Genomic DNA, 20,283 nt, shown 5'->3' with positions numbered 1-20,283 from the left:
GGTACCTATGGGTACTAATGAAATAGGAAGGTGCAAGAGGGAAGTTCTGGAGGCTACATTTTGACTTTTAGGTAGGAAATTGCAATCCAGAAATTCCAAGGTTGCATTCTCAAAAATGGTCCATGTTCCATGTGCAGGATGCCAGAAAAAGGCTGAACTCTAGAGTCTCAATGGATGGATGAGATGATGGATACCCCAATGAATGTCGGTATATAAAAGCAAATAAATAAAATATTAAGTCGGAACCCAGAGGAACACCCCCGTGTATGCCCAAATTAATTGAAGAAGTGGGAGTAATGACTTTAGCGGATCAGTTATAAATATCAAAATATCATCCGCAAAGGCAGCGTACTTAAAGATTCCCGAGGGTGTCTTCAATCCTTTTATTGCACGAGACAACTGAATAGACAGCAAAAGGGGCTCTAACTGTAACACAAATAATAAGAGGGACAGAGGGCATCCCTGTCTAGTGCCTCTGGTGATGGAAAAGGGCTCCGACCGAGCGCAGTTTGCAACTATAATCACCTCCGGGGTGCAATGTTAAAGTTGAACTGCATCATAGAAAAGGCCAACAAACCCCATCAGTTGCAACGCATGGAATAAAAACTCCCACTCCACCCGGTCAAATGCCTTCTCAGCATCAAAACAAACAGCCAAATAACACATAGCCATTGCCGCATATGCTTAATCTGGTTATTCATGGTGAGGGGGGGGAGGGGGGAATCGGGCGGAAAGAGGAGGGAAGGGGGGAGGGTGTGGGATCAGGGCTTCTGGGGAAGTTTGCTTTAATTTGTTTCACACTGTGTCTAAACAATTGTTCTGTTTATTACAACATATGGGAGCTCTCTGCTGTACTTACAGAGTCAAGTGGGAGTCCGAGCTGGGACGGCTCCCGCTGTCAAATAGGAAGTCAGTTGTTAAGAATGATTTACTCAGATTCTGAGTCGTAAGTAATATAACTAATTTTATATCTTGGAATGTATGTGGGATAAACTCGCCCATTAAAAGATCTAAAATCCTATCAATTCTGAAAAAGAAATCAACCGGTATAGCCTATTTGCAGGAAACCCATCTTAATGACCAGGAACATCAGAAGCTGTATAGGGACTGGGTTGGGGCAGCGTATTGCGCCTCAGCAACCACTAAATCAGCTGGAGTGGCAATTTTAGTTAATAAAAACTTGCCCCTTAAGTTCCACAAGGAAGTCAAGGATCCCACAGGCATCCTTGACTGGTGGTAGGAATCTATGACGCTCCTATAGTACTGTGTAACATTTATGCTCAAAATACTATTCCCCTAGTTTTTTTTAGGGGAATTCATCAGATTCTCCTACCATATATGACCGACATCATAGTTATTGGAGGAGATTTCAATACCATTCAGGATCCGAATCTAGACAAATCGCAGGCCTCTCGATCGGATTCAGGACAGGGTAGGGGACCCTCTTTTCTGCAGAAATCTCTTCATTTGTTAGATATATGGAGAATTTTACACCTGGAGGAAAGGGATTTCACTCATTTGTCTCAGGCTCATGGCTCCCTTTCCAGAATAGACTATTTGTTGGTAAGTTCTCAGGCCTTCTCTAAGGTGCGCAGTGCGGGGATAGAAAATATTGTGGTTTCTGACCATGCTCCGGTGTGGTGGAATTCTCCTTTGCTAAGACAGCCCCTGCCTCCTACAGCAGGCGCTTCCCATTTTATATAGCGGATGACCCCAAGTTTCAAGATTACCTGAGGAATAAGTGGAAGGAGTATGCGGAATTAAATAGTGCCCATTGTCTCTCCGCTCCTACACTATTCTGGTACACGGCTAAAGCGGTGTTATGAGGTAACATCATTTCCTATGTTGCCCATAAAAAGAGAATGGCAGACCGCAGCATACGGTCTCTGAACGCTCAATTGGATCGAGCTAGGCGAACCCCGACTCAAGCTAACACGGCCACTAATAGGGAAAATTTTTTTGTTGTCTTTACAGGCTGCCCTTAACTCTTTGATCCATCAACGGGCAAAGAAGAGTTTCATATATTACCAACATAAATTATATCAATACAGTAATAAATCGGGAAGATTGATGGGGAATCTGGTGAGGGTGGCCAGAGGGTCACGCCATATCCCTGCACTTCGCACTGCAACCGGGCAAATTAGTACAGACCCCTCAGTAATCTTACGGAGCTTTAAAACGTACTATGGAAACCTATATTCTTCAGAGGGCTGGAATCGAGAGGCCTGTGACCAGTTTTGTTCTCAACTAAACCTTCCTAGACTCACAAATGACCAACGAGATAGGTTAAATCAGACAATCACAGCTAATGAGGTCCTATTAGTAATACATTGGGCCTATCGCCTTAAGACTCCAGGTCCGGATGGATATATTGCTGAATTTTATAAATGTTTGACAGATTTGGTGGGGAACGCCCTGGCGGTGCCTTCTCCAGCATGATAGAGATGGGCTCTTTCCCAACACATACTAATCTTGCTCATATTTCTTTGATTTATAAACCAGGGAAAGATCCTTTAATGCCTGAAACCTACCACCCAATCTCGTTATTAAACTTTGATCAAAAAATATTGGCCAAAATATTGGCAGAACAATTTGCAGAAATACTCCCATCCCTTATATGGCCTGATCAAGTGGGATTCATTAAAAAACGATATGCATGTAAGGCTTTTAAAATCAACCAGTATGTATGTATACCCTGAAGCAAAGGAGGTATAGGGAAAATATGATGCAGACTTTCAGATATCTGAAATGTATTGATGCATGAACTTTGTATCTTTTCTGGTGGAAAGAAAACTGTAAAATTAGGGGTTACGAAATGAAACTTCAGAGAGGATGACTATAGACCAACATCAGGAAATATTTCTTCACAGAGAGGGTGGTGATGCCTGGAATGTCTTCCCAGATAAAGGTAGTGAAGATAAAACCAGTAAAATAATTCAAAAGGGCATGGGATAAACATTGTGGATCTGTAAAGGCTAGATGATAGAAATTAATAAAGGAGTGCATAGGGATAACCAGGATGGACAGCAGTGACTATCCTTAACAGAAGGCATGGGGTAATCTGAATGAGCAGAAGTGACTAACTTTAACAGCACCTGCACAGAGCAGAAGTGTCTATCCTTAGCGGAAGGCAAAAGGGGTCACTGCATGGAGTGGCAGTGACTCCCCTTAACGGGAGGTATGGGAGTAATCTGCATGATGTAGTATCTATTACCATGATTATTGTAACGCCCTACTTCTAAGCCTCCCCAAAGCCAACATTAAACCTCTACAAATGCTTCAAAACTCTGCTGCCAAAATCCTAATACTCGCAAAAAAGACCATAATCACCCCCATCCTCTGAGATCTCCACTGGCTCCCAATGTCATTCCGAATTCTCTACAAGACGCTCACAATTATACATAAAACCCTTCACAACCAAAACGTGCACTGGCTAAATGATTCCCTTCACTTCCACACCTCCAGCAGACCCACCAGATCATCTTACAAGGGAAACCTACACACACCCTCTCCTAGTCTCACTCATCTGATCTCAACAAAAGAACGTGCTCTATCCATTGCAGGACCATCCATCTGGAACTCAATGCCCCCTGACCTGCGCCAAGAACACTGCACCCAGAAATAAAAAAACAAACAAACAACTGAAAACCTGGCTTTTCAAGCAGGCCTTCACATAACCCCAGCCACACATTTACTTCTCTTCCACATTTCATAAAATAATGCTACTGTAAGAACCTTTTTACACAATTGTTGCATCCAGGCTATCTATGCGCCCTTTTAACTTAATCCCTTTCCAAATATCTATTGTAGTTCAATCTGTTATAACCTGACGCATGGCCTTGAAATATTTCCTCCCCCCACCCACATGCCTTTATTTATATCCGCATTATTGTTATACAAGCGCCATTTACTTGCCTCAATTTATGCTCTCGTTACTGTTACACAAGTTCAATGTATTTTTCATATGTTGCTGTTTAAAAACTGTTCCATGTAAATCTCATACATGGTTGTTAAAATTGTTCCTTGTAAACCGATGTGATATTCATTTGAATGTCGGTATAAAAAAAAACTTTAAAATAAATGGCAACTTGCTGGGCAGACTGGATGGACTTTATGGTCTTTATCTGCCATCATTACTATGTTAGACAAATTTTCATAATAATTTTCAGAGTCCAAAACATGTACATTATTTTAATAAGGTGACTTTTTTGTCCTTTACAAAAAAATGCTGTTAAGAGGAAACACTCTTCCATGAGCAAAGACAGCTCACGGCAATCTGCTGCTTGTGGCGAGGGATGAAATGGCGCCCCCTCCCACATGGCTCGGTGCAGGTGAAATCACCGGGAAGGCAATGGAGGGTGAAGTGACTTACCCAAGGTTACTAGAAGAAGCAGTAGGATTTGAACCTTGGCATCCCTTGTTTGCAGCCCACTGCTCTATCCACTAGGCTATGGCCTCAGTTTTTGGGCCTGTTATTTTCATAAGAACACACCATACTGGGTCAGACCAAGGGTCCATCAAGCCCAGCATCCTGTTTCCAACAGTGGCCAATTCAGGCCATAAGAACCTGGCAAGTACCCAAAAATTAAGTCTATTTCATATTACTGTTTATAGTAATAGCAATGGCTATTTTCTAAGTCAGTTAATTAATAGCAGGTAATGGACTTCTCCTCCAAGAAATTATCCAATTCTTTTTTAAACACAGCTATACTAACTGCACTAACCATATCCTCTGGCAACAAATTCCAGAGTTTAATTGTGCGTTGAGTGAAAAAGAACTTTCTCCGATTAGTTTTAAATGTGCCACATGCTAACTTCATGGAGTAAATAACTAATTCACATCTACCCATTCTAGACCTCTCATGATTTTACACACCTCTATCATATCCTCCCTCAGCCTTCTCTTCTCCAAGCTGAAAAGTCCTAACCTCTTTAGTCTTTCCTCATAGGGGAGCTGTTCCATCCCCTTTATCATTTTGGTCATAATTATATCTTTTTTGAGATGTGGCGACCAGAATTGTACACAGTATTCAAGGTGCGTTCTCACCATGGAGCGATACAGAGGCATTATGAAATTTTCTGTTTTATTCATCATTCCCTTCCTAATAATTCCCAACAGTCTTCATTCAGCGTCCCTACTAGGGGGCACCGGAAAAATGTTTAATGGGAGCAGGGGAGGCCTTTGGCCACCCCACTCCCTGGGCCTAGAAATAGGACTCCTCCATTCCCTATTGCCTGCCCTCCACCCTTCTCCAGGATCTGCCCCCTGGGGGTGTGAGAGGTTGGTGAATGGTGGGAGTCGGTGTGTGTGACACTCTCTCTCTCTTAGGGCTGATGAAAGGGTATTAGATGCCCCAGATAAACCTTACAGTCTTTCATGTCCCCTTACCTCCCCCTCACAATTAAAACTTATGCATTCTTTTCCATTTTAAAATGTATTAACCACTTCCACAACCTAAAAAGACAGATTGCATGTGGAAAATAGACATTCCAACTACAATCTTCTGAAGGAAAAATGTCACTTACAACAACATATATTTGCATACACTGCAAAAGCAAAAAACGACTCTTTCAAAAATAATTTAATAGACTTAATAAACTACCTTTCTCATAGAAATCAAGGCAGTTTACTGGATCCCATATGGTAAAGTGCACTGGATGTGGACTTGGCCCACAGAAAGCCAGGAACAAACTGAACTACAATTCCAATATAGTAAGCCTTCCATATCATAACTGCCAGCACTGAACCTATGAAAAAGCCATACTGCAAATATTACATCAGGCCCTAAACACCAATACACCTTTTAGGAAAACAGATTGCCAGGTTCTTGTAAATCCCTACACAGAAACTACATGCTAGCAGAATACCTAAAGCCTCAGTCACACAAGCAGAATACAGATTCTCACCAAATAAGGGATCACAAAATATAAATTGAACGTGCAGACAAAAATCACAAGAAATCCCAAGAAGCCAAATTATGTAAGCAATGCAAACACAACCAAGAAATATACAACACTGAACATACCAATAAAAAGAATGTCAAACCCACTGATAAATAGAACATCCAATTAAAAACACATAAAAAATGTTTACAATTTTACCAAACACTAATAAAATATTTCAAAACAGCAGATACATCACATCCAATAATTAAAACTGAGGATAATAATAATAATAATAATAATAAAAAAAAAAAAATCTCCCACTCTCCATACCTGGGAACTTTAGATTTCCAGACCTCCTGAGATTGTCATAGATTGGAGGAGGGTGCACAAACTTTAACCTCTCTCACACACATATATATAGGTATTCTCACACGTGGACACATATAGCACAGGCACACTCTCTCAGACACATGTGCACAGGCGTTCTCTCTCATACATACACACCCTTTCTCATCCATCCGCCCACCACCCTCTCATGCATACACATACCCTTACCCATCCACCCACCTCCCTCTCATACACACACCCCTTCTCATCCACCCACCACCCTCTCATCCACACCCACCCATCACCCCTCTCATCCACACACCCTCACCCATTCATCCACCCACCACCCTCTAATACACACACATACCCTCTCATATGTACTCACACCCACCCTCTCGTATATATACACACATACATATATACACACACTCATACACCCACCCTCCCTTTCATAAACAGTCACTGATACACACATACAGCCCCCCATACATACATACATACACCCTCTCAAAATGCATACACACACACACACACACACACCCTCTTATACACACTTACAAAGCCTCTCTCACACACAGGTACTCATTCTCACAGGGCCAGTCTCTTTTATACACACATTTTGGACTTTTTCTCTGGCTGCAGAGCAGGGCCTCTTCTGCCTCTGGCTATGGGGAAAACACTGGCAGCACCACAAGCTCTTTTCTGCTGGTGGCTGGGAGGAAAACACTGACAGCACTGCAGGCCCTTTTCTGCAGAGAAAATGCCGATGACACCGCAGTGATTCTTCTTCTGCCGCTGGATCGTCCTTTTGCTGGCAGGGAGTGGGAAGCCCCGCCAGTACGTAATTCCGCGTGCTCCAGAATCATCTTTTTACTGGCGGGGAGCAAAAACCCTGCCAGCACATTACAATTCTGCATCTCCAGGATCTTCTTTTTGCTGGCAGGGAGTAGGAACCCTGTCAGCTCAACACAGTTGCTGCTGTGGGATCTTTCTTTTGCTGGCGGGGAGTGGAAACCCTGCCAGCACATCAGAGTTGCCACCATGGGACCTTTCTTTTGCTGGCGGGGAGCAGAAACTCTGCCAGCTCCACGCTGTGAGCACTACAGCTCTTCCTCATGGCAGAGTTGTTAGCCTGAATGAAGGGTGAGGTGGCCGTGGCAGGAAGGATTCAGGGGGCAATTTTGTTGCCCAAAACGGCCGTTTCATCCTGCCTCATTATAGAACTGCCCCTGTCAATGAAGTCCCCCTGACACAGGAAAAGAATGCCAAAACATGGACCGTGTTGGGGATATTTCAACATCAAAATTGGATGCATTGTTGTGGAACATATTTTTATTTATTTGATTTATATTCTGCTTTTTATTTATTTGATTTATATTCAAAGCAGATTACATTCAGGTACTGTAGGTATTAATATCTAAAGTTAAGTTTCAATTCTGAAATATTTTTATGTGCAATGAAAAACTGAAGCTTTCCTGAGGAACCTATAATTAAATCTGGGATGAGCAAGCCAGAAGGCATTTAGCCCACCAGTATGAAGGTTCCTCAACACATATAGAAAAATGTAATTATACACACAATGTTAAAGTCAGCATTTTTAGTTACAGAGCGGATGTTTGAATTATTAAACAAAGAGAGAGAGGAAGTTGCTCTCTGGTTACTGATATTCACAGTCCTTTGTGGGACAATACTTCCTCTGGTAAACCCATGTTGTCTCGGATCCTGCAGCTCATTGCATTGTAGATAGTGCAAATGGTGCTGATTGAAACTTAGTTTATTAACTATCAAAGTAAGGCTTGCCAGTTTCCAGCTTCTCTGTTCCCACTTTTTGAGAAGCAGGACCTCCACACCCGTTTCCAAGGATCCACTGAACAAGTCTTTCAGTGGACCCAGGCATGCACCTCTCTGAGTTCATCCTGCCCCATGGCCTTGTCCATTTTAGGGTTTTGATACTTCCACCCTAACATTCTTCTGTAAACTGGGTTGTATCTACCCCCCTCTCATCCATACTTGTTTACCAGAAACAGTGCTCCCCCAAAGTCTTCTTTAGTAAATACCAAACTAAAGTTTTTGCCTAATATTTCTGCTTTTTCCTCATCTTTCGCCACATCATATAACCTAACAGACGTAGGGTTCTGTTACTAACGTGTGACGCGTGGTAACCCACGTAAACCTGTATTATTAGTGAACAGAACCCCCACTGCCACCAACGGGTGCTGCAGTAAATAACACGTTAACACGCGTTAGCACCGGTCACAAGTTAGGAAAAACACCATAGCTGGCAATGCCTATTAGTTTCTGTTACAACTATAAAGATATTGATGGCAGTTTCTATGGATTTCTGTTATAAACATAAGAGCCAATCACTAGCTGAGGAAAGAAACGCAAGCTGCTATCTTAAAACAGTCCGTCTCTCCGACACGATTCTGAGGTCTTGACATTCTCTACAGTTCCTTCCTCCCTGCAGCAGGCTCAGACCTGTTGCCTAGTCATCTCATGTTTTCCTTTCTATTCTTTGATCTTAAGCCCTAAAGGTGCTGAAGTTGCCGAAGAAATTCTCTTTTCCTCTGATGAGGGAAGGGGTGTTTGTGTCTCCCTCCCCCCCCCCCTGTCAGCAAGCCCCTGCAAGAGCTAATAACTTGGCCCGAGGAGTGGGTTAGACAAAGTGGATTTCACCTTCATGGTCTGCCTCTTCAGGTGACTGCGCTCTCTTTCATGTGGCATGTGTTATTTATATTTCTGGAAAGGTGTTCTTCATGTTTAAATCGCTCCCTGTTCTTTAGAGAAGAGAGTCAAGATCTTAATCCCATTCCTGCAGCAAAGACTCGGGTCTGCATCTGTCTTCAGGGAGACCTCAAGAAAGGAAATGGGGCAGCAAGACAGAGGCCAATGATGAAGGGGAAAGGCAGACTAAACACAGACAGTAGCACAGATAGCATGTAACAGAGACACGCAGACAATGGGCAAAAGAAAAATAATATAATAAGACAGCTCCATGGTGCCTATCAGATTAACTTTAAAGAAACATTATTGACAATTTGTAAACATGTTGACAAAGTCTACACACTGGGTTAAAGAAAGAAAAAAAAAAGAAAATCCTACTATCTTTTTGTTTGTCCTAGCAGTTTCCTCACCTTTTGGACTTCCAGATCAATCAAACTAGTCTCTACTGAGCTGTGGCACCATAAGCCTTCATTCATAGTTATCTGGGGTTTTACCCCCACTGTATAATATATCTTGTCCCCAGGGACAGTGCAAGAGAATTAAATGCCCTAGGCATGCCTTCACCTCCCACCATACACATGCATTTCTTATCCTCCTCCCCACAGAAAGTGTACATGCAATAAAATATAACAATTTTAATTATTTAAAGTTGTCACAGGGTGTGAGTGCTCAGGTTGTGGCTGACTTGATGCTACCTAGTAAGGCACCACAGGCTAGGTCCTCACTGGCAGCAGGCAGACACTCTACATACAGGCTGGGACGGAAAAAGAGGCTTTGCCTATACCAACCCTCTTCTCCCGCAGGCTCAGCCCTTGGATTCTGAGGCCGGCAAGACTTAGGAGAGGGCCCACAGACGGAGGGACGGTCCAAGGGTCAGGGCTGGCAGTAGTCAGACATGGTTGGCACCCAAGAAGAAGGTCAAGGCAGGCGGAGGTCAAACAGTGGTGGGATCCAGGCAGGCAATGAGAGATCGGTCAAAAGGAACAAGGAAGAAGCAGGAGGCAAGGAACTGGAAGGCACGAGCAGAGAGGAGGACAAGGCAGGGCAGAGAGAACAAGACTAGACAGGACTGGAATAAGGCAAGGCAAGAAGGCAAGGAGCTGGAACGAGGCAAGGCACGGCAGAATTAGAAATGAAGCAACGAACACCAGTGTAGACATAGGAGGACCTGTTGCTGAGGTGCCATCTTGCTGCTCCACTGGCGTATAAATGGCCCGATAAGCATGTCACCTGGAGGTTCTGCTGAGGAGTTCCTGCTGCAAGGTCTTCAAAGGCAGGTTATGCTCACGACTGCCTCGTGAAGCAAGTGGTAGCATCAGCGCCCAGGCAGCATGGCAACGTTTTCAGCCACATCGGAATGGAGATGAATCAGGACTGGCAATGGCATGGCTGCCTTGGTTGGCCAAGTGTTACAAAAGTGAGTATGCAGGTTATAGGAAGATCTGAGAAAAATCTATAATCTACTCTCAAAACAGGCAATTTTTCAAAGCATATACGCACACACTAGTTACCATAAAATATAAGGACCCAATACAAACTCTCAGGAAAAGTTGGGTTTGTTCTATAGAGAAGGCAATAGGGTGCCAGATAAAGCCAAATCAACTCATTAAATTTCATCAGATTCCTATCTGTAAATTCTCGCTCTGTTGGAGATATAACCAGATTCTGATGCTCTGAATTGGGTTCCAGGATATTTTACATTGATGTACTCCGCTCTGAAGTGCCAAAAGGTGGCACTTCAAAGCGGAGACTAAGGGCATGCAGCACTTACCGGTTTTACAGGCCCAGCCTCCTACTCTTCCTGTTGCATAGACTGATGACATCTCTGCTATTCTGAAATAAAAGGAGGCTCAGTTCCCTTGGCGAGTGCCTGTGGTCCTGTGCCATTGTGGTTCCTGCTTCTGTTCTTCGGCGGTGTTCAGCCTTTGCTGCTGCCTTAGTATTTCAGCCTACCTGTGGGGTCCTTCTTCCTTGGTTCCTGATCGCTCTCTGCCTGCTCTCAGTCCTGACTCCTGCCTTTGCTGACCCTTGTCCGGGCCTCCCCGCTGACAATTCTGGATCAGCCCCTTCCTGCCAATCAGCTGCTGCCTATTGGAGCCTAAACACTGCTATGTGCTGGATAGGCTGCATCAATTCAACAGTGGCCCCAAGGGTCTACTCACCTTGAGTCGCAACACAACCTTTTCTGGCTCTGCTTATTTTTTTTTCTCATTCTCCGATCACATCCCTATTTTCCTCTCTTTGGAGTCTCGTACTTCTTTTCTTTTTATGTCGCTTCCTCTCTCTGTCTCTCTTTCCTTCAGAAGTATATAATTTTATTATTTTTCTATGTTTGCTCTTTCTACCCCTTCTCCTGCCTCTCTTCTTCCTCCAATTTCTCCTGTGGTTTCTTTTCTTCTCTTGGCAGAGCACACATCTTAACCCACAGCTGTGCACACATTTTTTGTTCACAAACTTTATTCCTGATTCAGCATGGAATTATTGCATAAAAAATGTGTGCACAACAGTGTGCGTACAGATTGGCGCCATCTCATGCAAATCCCAAGGAAATTTATTTATTTATTTATTTATCTATCTATTTATAACTTTTTTTATACCGAAGTTCAGGTAACAGAATTACTTATCACTCCGGTTTACATTATAACAAGTAGAAAACAATGATGATGGCATTAGCTATTACCGCCTATGTAGAGGGATGTGCTGCCTTAACTTGTGTTTCTTAGCACTGGAAACTTAATTCCTAGACAGAGATGGAATAAAGTTTCCAGGGCTAACAGCAGCCTACGGGCAGAAGCTGGAGTTCTGATGCCGGTACCTGTAGTCGGGATTTATGTGCAAAAAACACGCACAAATCATGTTTTCTGTGCACCGAATATGATTTATGTGCACACAAAATGTTTTCAGTGCTGAAAACATTTTGTGTGTGCATAAATCACATTTTATGAGAACACACACAAAGCATGTTTTCTGTGCATAGAAGGGAAGGAACACTGGCTTTTCCTCTGCCCAAGGTTTTCTTTTCTTGCTCCCTCCCCTTGAATTTCTTCATCCCCTTTCCAAGTTAAAATGTGCGCTCAGCCAATACAAAAAGCTGCGTGCACAGCTACGTTGGCTTTGAGCATTTTTAACTCCCAATGCATTCACTTACCGCATTGGGGGTTAAAGATTTTCCACATGGGTTAAGAACCAGCTGAAATTCAGCGTACTTTACTACTTAGAGCCCTCTATCGCTATCTTTCCCCTGTACACCTCACCCCTTTGACTGGGTTCTCTCTCCTCTTCACAATCTTCCTCCAGTGATTTCTCTCAAATTCATCTCTTCTCTCCCCTCGCCATCTCCCTTTCTTCCTGCACTCACAAGCGGCTCATCCTGCTGCCTCCCGTTCTCTCCTTTATGTCTACCTCCTGCGTTTTCACGCCCTCTACATTCTCTCCCTCTCCTCATTCCTTCTGAGACCTTTTTCTCCCCTCCCTCCTGTGTATTTTCACATTCTTCCATTTGTGCTATGCTCTCCACCCCTTGCTCCTGCCTTATCTTCTCACCTTCTTTCTCCAGTCCTCTCTCTTTCCTCCTGCATGTGCTCTTCCCTTCTCCCCCTTCCTTATGCATGTGATGTGTACCCCCCCCCAGGCCTGGATTTATTAATGGGCACACTAGACTTGTGCTTAAGGTGGCAGAAATATGGGGGGGGGGGGGGGGGGGGGGGGGCTGAAAATGCACTGCCTTGCAGCTGTGCTGAACCTCATTCAGCAGAGTATAGCCTTCTGCTTCCTGATCCAGCCTCTCCCTCCTAGGCAGCAAGCAGGGAACAAAATGGGAGGGAAATGACAGACAGCAAAGGAGGATTCATTAGGAGGAGCTGAATAGGGATTTGGCAGGAGAGAGACCAGAGGCTGGGGGATGAGAGTGAATCAGCTGGGGGGAAAGGGGGCAGTGTTTATGTGTGTGTGCGCCAGATTGAAAGGTTAGAGAAGGGAAGTAAGGAGGAGCAGGCCCAGAGCACAGTAAGGATACCTTCCCCCACCCACCCTCCCCCCAAGCCCACTGCAATTCAGGTTCTCTCCCCCTTCATCTCAGATTCTATCCCTCGGATCTTGGAACTCACACTCCCCGAACATAACCTACTCCCTTTTCCCCTCTCTCAATCCCAGAACGTCCCTCCCCGTCCCCCTTCGCAGAATCCTGATTTTCCTCTTTTCCTTTATCTTCCCCAATCCTTTTATACCTCTCCTGCCCCCATCCCCAGTCCTCCTTCCTTCTCATACTCTTCCCTCTTATCCCCAGTCCTTTCACCTTCTCCTCACTCCATTCCTAGTCCTCTTCCTTTCCTCTCACCCTCTCCTCCTTTTCTGCCCATCCCTGAGATCTTATCCCTGCACAGATACTTAAAATCCCTTTTCCTCACCCAATTAAAAAATAAATTATACAGACACAAGCAAGGTTGGAAAATGACTTCATTTTTACAATATAACAGGGAGAAATGTTTGCCTATGTGCTTCAGAATTTTCCAGTTTTTGCCTCAGAATCTATGCCTGAGCTGCTGTAGCAAACTGTGGGGCTGGGCCTTGCTCCTCCAGCTCTCTGTTGTCTGACCTTATCTGGGGGGCAACGACTGCAGTAACAGTGCCTAGGGGTGGCAAATTCCTAAATCTGTCTATGTTTTCACTTTTCTCCTGTAGGTGCTCTCTCCACCCCTCCTATCCCCCCTGCCAGCTTGAACCTGTTTTTTCACTCCTTCCACCATTCCAGCTTATTCCCTGGTCCTCTGTATTATCCTCTCTCGAAGCCTCCGCCCGGAGCTCTCCTGTTCAAGCTTTGCCTCCCTGGTGACATCATCACTGAGCCGGGTAACTGGCTTGGGGGAACACCAGAGCACCAGTTGTTTCATCCTTGTCTGCCAGAGTGAATGTGCTGTCTATCAGGCTGACGCAATATCGGCGTGCGTTAAACGGGCACTCATGACTGAGCGCCCGCTCCCTTACTGTGCGCCGATCCACCTCTCCGGGGCCACCTGTGCACAACGTAAATGGGCTGCCACGACAAAAAGGAGGCATTAAGGGGAAACTGAGCGTCCCTAGGACCTCCTCGGCAGCGGTCGCCCAGGAGAGATGGCTGTCAGGAAAACAGGAAAACAGACGCTCAGTTTATGAGCTTCCCTTTTCCTAACCTGACCGCCGGCAGCCAAAAGCAGTATTTTCTGCTTTACTGTACACTTTTTGGGCTCCTCCAAAATTAACGCCTGCTCAGGGCAGGCGTTAATTTTGGCGCGTAAAAATGTGTGCGTTGGGCGCACATTTTTTTTTTTTGCGCATTGGGGGGTAGATCTTTAAAAACTACGCGATCGCGTACTTTTGTTCGCGCACCAGGCGCGAACAAAAGTACGCTGGATTTTATAAGATACGCGCATAGCCGCGCATATCTTATAAAATCCGGGATCGGCGCGCGCAAGGGGGTGCACATTTGTGCAACCTGCGTGCGCCGAGCCCAGCGCAGCCTGCCTGTTCCCTCCGAGGCCGCTTCGATTTCGGAGCGGCCTCGGAGGGAACTTTTCTTCGCCTTCCCCGGCCCTATCTAAACTCCCCCCCTACCTTTGTCGGCAAAGTTACGCCTGCTTTCAGCAGGCGTAACTTTGCGCGCGTCGGCCGGCAGCCCCGCTCCGTCCTCCGGTCCCGGGGGCTGGTCCAGAGGCCTCGACCATGCCCCCGGGCCGGCACCACGCCCCCGAAACGAACGCCCCCGGACACGCCGCCTCCCTCCCCTTTTCGAAAGCCCCGGGACTTGCGCGCCAGCGCGCGCGGGCCTTTTAAAATCCGCCCCTGGGGGAATAGATAATACCCTCAGCAACCTGCATGTGATAACATGTGATAAGCATTATTACCGACGCGCTCACCCCCATTTTGCGTCGGAGGTTATGAACGTGCGTCCAAAATGCACATTCAGCCATGTGCTGTGGCCAGCGCACAGTACTGCATCAGCCTGTATGTGCACCTTGCTATCATCTCTTGTATAACTTTTCCATCTGCTGCTGTGAAATTGCTGCCTTCCTCAAAGACCCCCCGGAGCTCTCCTGCTTAAACTCTGCCTCCCTGGTGATGTCATCACTGAACTGAGGAAGCCGGGGCTGCTCGCTGGGCTTGTTCTTCTCGTTGCAATCGGTGTCTCTCTCGAGATGGGCTGCTTCTGAGCATCACGAGTTAACTTGGCCGATCTCAATTGTTATGGGACACGGCAGATATTGCGACTTAGCCTCCCAGAAGCTGGTAATACAAACAGCGTGACCAATCATGCTTGCAACCCAATTCCTATCATAATGAAAAAATGCATGGCTATTTTCTACTTGTGCAAGAGCCTGCTGTTAAATGCTCGGTAAATTTAAAAAAAAAAAGATTTTCCATGGCCCACTTTGTCACCATCTTTAAGGACTCTCTGAATATGGCTCAGATTAATATCGGTGCTGTGCACCTGATGAAATGCTTGTGTTATCTTCACTGACCATCAATATTGTTTAGTTCATTTTCCAACTGGCCTTCTTGTGAAGAAATTTTCTCTAGTGACCAAGTTACTAGAAGCAGCAAAGTCTACTATTGTTTTGGGTGATTTCAATTTGCATGTGGCTGCACAACCACTCACCACTCCTGTGTGAGCAGTTTTTGGATGCTATGTCCACATTTAGATGGAAACAGATGGTTCATGGACCCACCCATAAATATGGCCACACACCCAATTTAATTTTTTATAAATTCAGCATGTTTGTGCCTCCCTTATAAGTGAAAATATACCCTGGTCTAAACATTTTTATTAACACTTTGTTGTTCTTACACTCTTGTCCAGAACTCATGCATGCAAAAGGACCTAATTATTGTTAGGCACGGTCATATTGATATTGATTGCCTATGCATGCAGCTCATCTTTGCATTTAATGCAATATCTGTACTTATTTAGTATCCTCTATGAATGCCTGGCATATTACAGTTTCACAAGCTGTCAAGGAGGTACCTCCTGCCAAATCAACGGAATTGCAACATTCAAGAAACACTCCTTGGTACACAGTAACATTAAAGAAAAAGAAATGTGCTATCCACAGAGCTGAGCACCACTGGCAAAGGTTTCAATCAAGATGATAACCTAGCAGCATTTCCCATTCTCTCATCTCCTGTAGATGTCATGGTTCCCTCTATCCATCCAATCCTGCTGTGGACCTCATGGCTTTCTTTCCTCTTGGTGGATCCCATGGTTATCTCTTCTCACCCCTCCCATGGATCTCAGTTCCTTCCCCTTGTGAACCTCAGGACAACTTCTCCCTGCCACCCCCACCTGAGGGCTCTACCCTCTAGTCCCTGTGAACCTCATAGCGCTCTACCCAGCCTCCATGGACCTCAAAGCTCCTTTTTCCTTGACTTCCCTCTGGGGATTTAAACAGCCTCCTCTCTCCTTGCTGCTGCTTTCTACCTACTTTCCTTTCTCATGAAATGCACAGGCCACAAGAAGTGGCAAGGAGCCAGCATACCACAAGAAGGCGGGTTTTACAAGTACTAGGCCTCGACGCGGAGAGGGGGCCAAGAGGGGAAAAATGCAGGCCCAGCACAGGAGCATCAGCACACAAAACTTCAGGAGGAAAGAGCCAAGTATCGGGACATGAACCCCATGTGTCCATAAGGCAATGCCACCCCCAAAATTTCAGCACTCTAGCCAGCCACCTAGTTCACCTTATGGAAACCCTGGCCGTACCCATCCCATCTAGCCCAACCATTGCAGAAACAGTACTTGGCCGGGACCATAGCCCATGGCTCCTTCTGCAACTGTTTGTGTACACCAAGAGTCTGGCTACTAAAAGAGCAATTTTGAAATAGCTTGCACAATTGAAAAAATACGCAGCGTTTTTTGCATGCATATATTATGCTCATTTTCAAACAGTAACTATTTTCTGTTTAAAAATCAGCATAAAGTGTGCTTGCTAAAAGTGCCCACATACTCTGTACCTGTTATTTTGTGTGCATAACTGAATAAAGCAAAATAGTGTGTATACTTTTCAAAATGTCGTATGTGTTTTTGGCACACTGTCACTAAAGGGTTGATTTCTAAACTGTATGCCCTGCTGTTTCCCAAGCCCTTACTTTCCTTTAGACATAGGCTGGGTTGGGAATCTGACTGGGGGCATACCTGGTTGGCGAAACAGTGGGAGGCCTGCTATATTGCCATAGAAAAAAAACGATTTCAGCCAATATGATGGAGACTAAACTACAAACGTTTGTATAATCTCCTAAGTTATCATTCTGATCACTGCTGGAGATTATGTGGGATGGTGGGATCATTTTATCGTATCTGGTGGACCTGTCCTAAGATCCCTCCCTTTCGGAGGTGGATTGCTTCACGTCCTTTTTGAGCTGGATGCTGTAAAGATCCACTCTGTTTCCGAAATGTTTCTTCTCTCCCAATATCCACAGGTCTGGCCCTCTGCTGAGAGGTCTTTAGTAAATTATGTCCTATGTGGGGCTCGGCAGGAAATCGCAGCCCATTGGAAGAAGGCTGCCCTGACCTCAACGCTGTTTCTTCGCCATCTCTGGAATATTCACCACTGGACTTATTTAATGGCTGTTAAAAGAGACTCTGGGGCTGTTCATGTTCGGGTCAGGGAACCTTTCCTTCAGTGGTATCAACAGCTCCAACTGACATATTTGGTGCCTTTTTTTTTTTTTTTGGAACTGACATTTATTTATTTTTTGAACTGACATTTATTTATTGTTCTTTGCTTTTTGTCTTTTTCAGAGATAATTGTTGATATTGGTTTTCTTGGCATGTGTGTATACCTAGCTCGGCATCCTTAGTTATCCTTTCAGACTTGATTAGTTTGGGATGGAGTGGGGGTGGGGGGACTATTCTGATAAAACCTGTTAGCATTATTGCATATATTCTGTGTATGATGTACACCATTGTACTTATGGTTTATTTTTTATGATATTGTATTGAAAACTTGTTTTATGCTATTGCTTCTGCTGACATCAATAAAACTAAATATAAAAAAAAAAAAAGAAAATGTCATGCACGTGCATTGTTTTCCACCCCCTACGTAAACATGCCCTCAGGAATGCCTTGCTGCAATCCAGCTTAAAGTACTCACATTATGGAACTTTGGGCATACTTTTAGCCATGCAAAGGATGGGAATTTTCAGACAAAACGATCATAAGGCCTGGATTTATCAAAATGCACAAAATATCGCATGCAATAGGAAAAGGGGTGTGTTTTAGGATAATAGCGCACTTTGCGATAAACAGCCTATCTTAGCACTTCGCATAGGTATTAGCACAAACTGCGATAACTTTTTTGCACTTTGCGATAAGTGCCAGAATTGTATTTCCTACCTACAAGCACTGGGAGGAGGGGAGAGGGAGAGAGAGAGAGAGAGAGAGAGAGAGAGAGAGAGAGAGAGAGAGAGAGAGAGAGAGAGAGAGAGAGAGACTAGCTATAAGGCCCTCATACTAGGTAGGTATTTATACCTCTATAGGAGGCCCACCTAGTAACTCGAGGTGAGGTTTAGGTATTAGTGTAGGGGTTTACGGGCCACTTTGACATTCAAAGTGTGACGTACGAACAGAACTGTGTACTCTTGTGAAGATTTGATGATCTTTGGAGTGAGGAAACTCACCCAAAACTTGAGATTTGTGCAATATTCTCTCAGCCTAGCTTGATGTTACCCAGGTAGAAAGTCCATCAAGTTAGGTTGAGAGAACATTGCACAAATCTCATCTTTGTGTGAGTTTCCTCACTCCGAAGGTCATCAAATCTTCACAAGAGACCACTGTTCTGTTCGAACGTCGCACTCTGAATGTCAAAGAGGCCCCTAACCCCTACACTAATACCTAAACCTCACCTCGAGTAGCTAGGTGGGCCTCCCATAGAGGTATAAATACCTATCTAGTGTGAGGGCCTTTTAGCTAGTCTCTCTCTTCCCCCCCCCAGTGCTTGTAGGTAGGAAATACAATTCTGGCACTTATCGCAAAGTGCGAAAAAGTTATCGCAGTTTGTGCTAATACCTATGCGAAGTGCTAAGATAGGCTGTTTATCGCAAAGTGCGCTATTATCCTAAAACACACCCCTTTTCCTATCGCATGCGATATTTAGTGCATTTTGATAAATCCAGGCCTTAGATTGTTTTGTCTGAAAATTCCCATCCTTTGCATGGCTAAAAGTATGCACAAAGTTCCATAATGTGAGTACAATGTGAACCGGGGTGATGTTTTTAACGTGCCCCGGTATATAAAAAATTCTTAAATAAATAAATAAATAAATACTTTAAGCTGGATTGCAGCCATGCGTTTTATGGCAATTTTGCATGCGATAAAGGCATTTTCACATGCGTTAAAGGTGCTTTTCACATGCGAAAACGCTTTAACGCATGCAAAAACACCATATAGCACTTTGATAAGTGACCCCCTAAGCGCATTAATTCAACTAGATTACTTTGAAAATTGTCCTCTAGGTGTCACTATTGTGTGATGGAGACACTTCCTGAAGGGGCTGTAAATGCAGCCTAGGCAGAATTCCTAGCCCCAAGTGACTCAAAAACAGAAGCTGCGCTTAGAATCAAACCTAAGACTTCCATACAGCATGGTCTCAGCCACTGAGCCAACCTTCCCAAAGAATCGCTACAAGTTACCATGCCACTCTTGCATGGTAACTTACAGAGCTATATCTGCTGCCTCCAGATCTGCTTCTCTCATTATGGCACTGCTTTACGTTTCTAATCTGCAACAGCATTCTGCAGCCGCTCCAATTCTGACCTAATTTCTTGGTTCAAGGACCTCCCCGCCCCACAATCCCTGTCCCTTTGTAACCTGGATTACTCCTGGTATCCCTGCACAGATGTGTCTAAGCATACCTCAAGCAGTGCTGAAGATACTGCACGACACAAGAATATCAATAATAAAATTCTCTCTTCTACAGCAATGCTGCTTCCTTCTGGTCGCTCACCAAAATGCAGCTGCCTGTTCTTGCAATTTTCACTAAGGGAGAAGTAACAGTCTAAAAATCATGAGGTCTACAATTCAGACACAGTCCGGAGAGCAAAGTTAGCCAGATAAACTTATCCGGCTAACTTTGGAGGCATATTGAACAGTGCAGTCACACTACTGATATAACCGGCTATCTTAATTAGTTAGCCAACTAATTTGAGGGCAGCTCTTTGACCTGACCAGACTTTGCTGGCTAAGTCATCTGGCCATCTCTGAATATTAGAGTTAGCTGGTTAATTTAGCTGGCTAACTCAGCTCCTCACAGTTACACCCCTGGACTGTCCCTAAATTATCCGGCTAAATTCTAGCCACCTAACGTATTAGCCAGCTAATGG

General features: G+C 44.6%; 1 protein-coding gene across 1 annotated transcript in view; it reads right to left on the bottom strand.

The window, feature by feature from the left end:
• Positions 1–20,283, bottom strand: part of PELO (pelota mRNA surveillance and ribosome rescue factor) — a 103,583-nt gene that overhangs the window by 60,298 nt on the left and 23,002 nt on the right. The window lies entirely within an intron of this gene.

This window comes from Rhinatrema bivittatum, chromosome 6, assembly GCF_901001135.1.
Source record: "Rhinatrema bivittatum chromosome 6, aRhiBiv1.1, whole genome shotgun sequence".
Lineage (NCBI taxonomy): Eukaryota > Metazoa > Chordata > Amphibia > Gymnophiona > Rhinatrematidae > Rhinatrema > Rhinatrema bivittatum.
The sequence above is the reverse complement of the archived record's forward strand: the minus strand, read 5'-3'. Positions and strand labels throughout refer to the sequence as shown.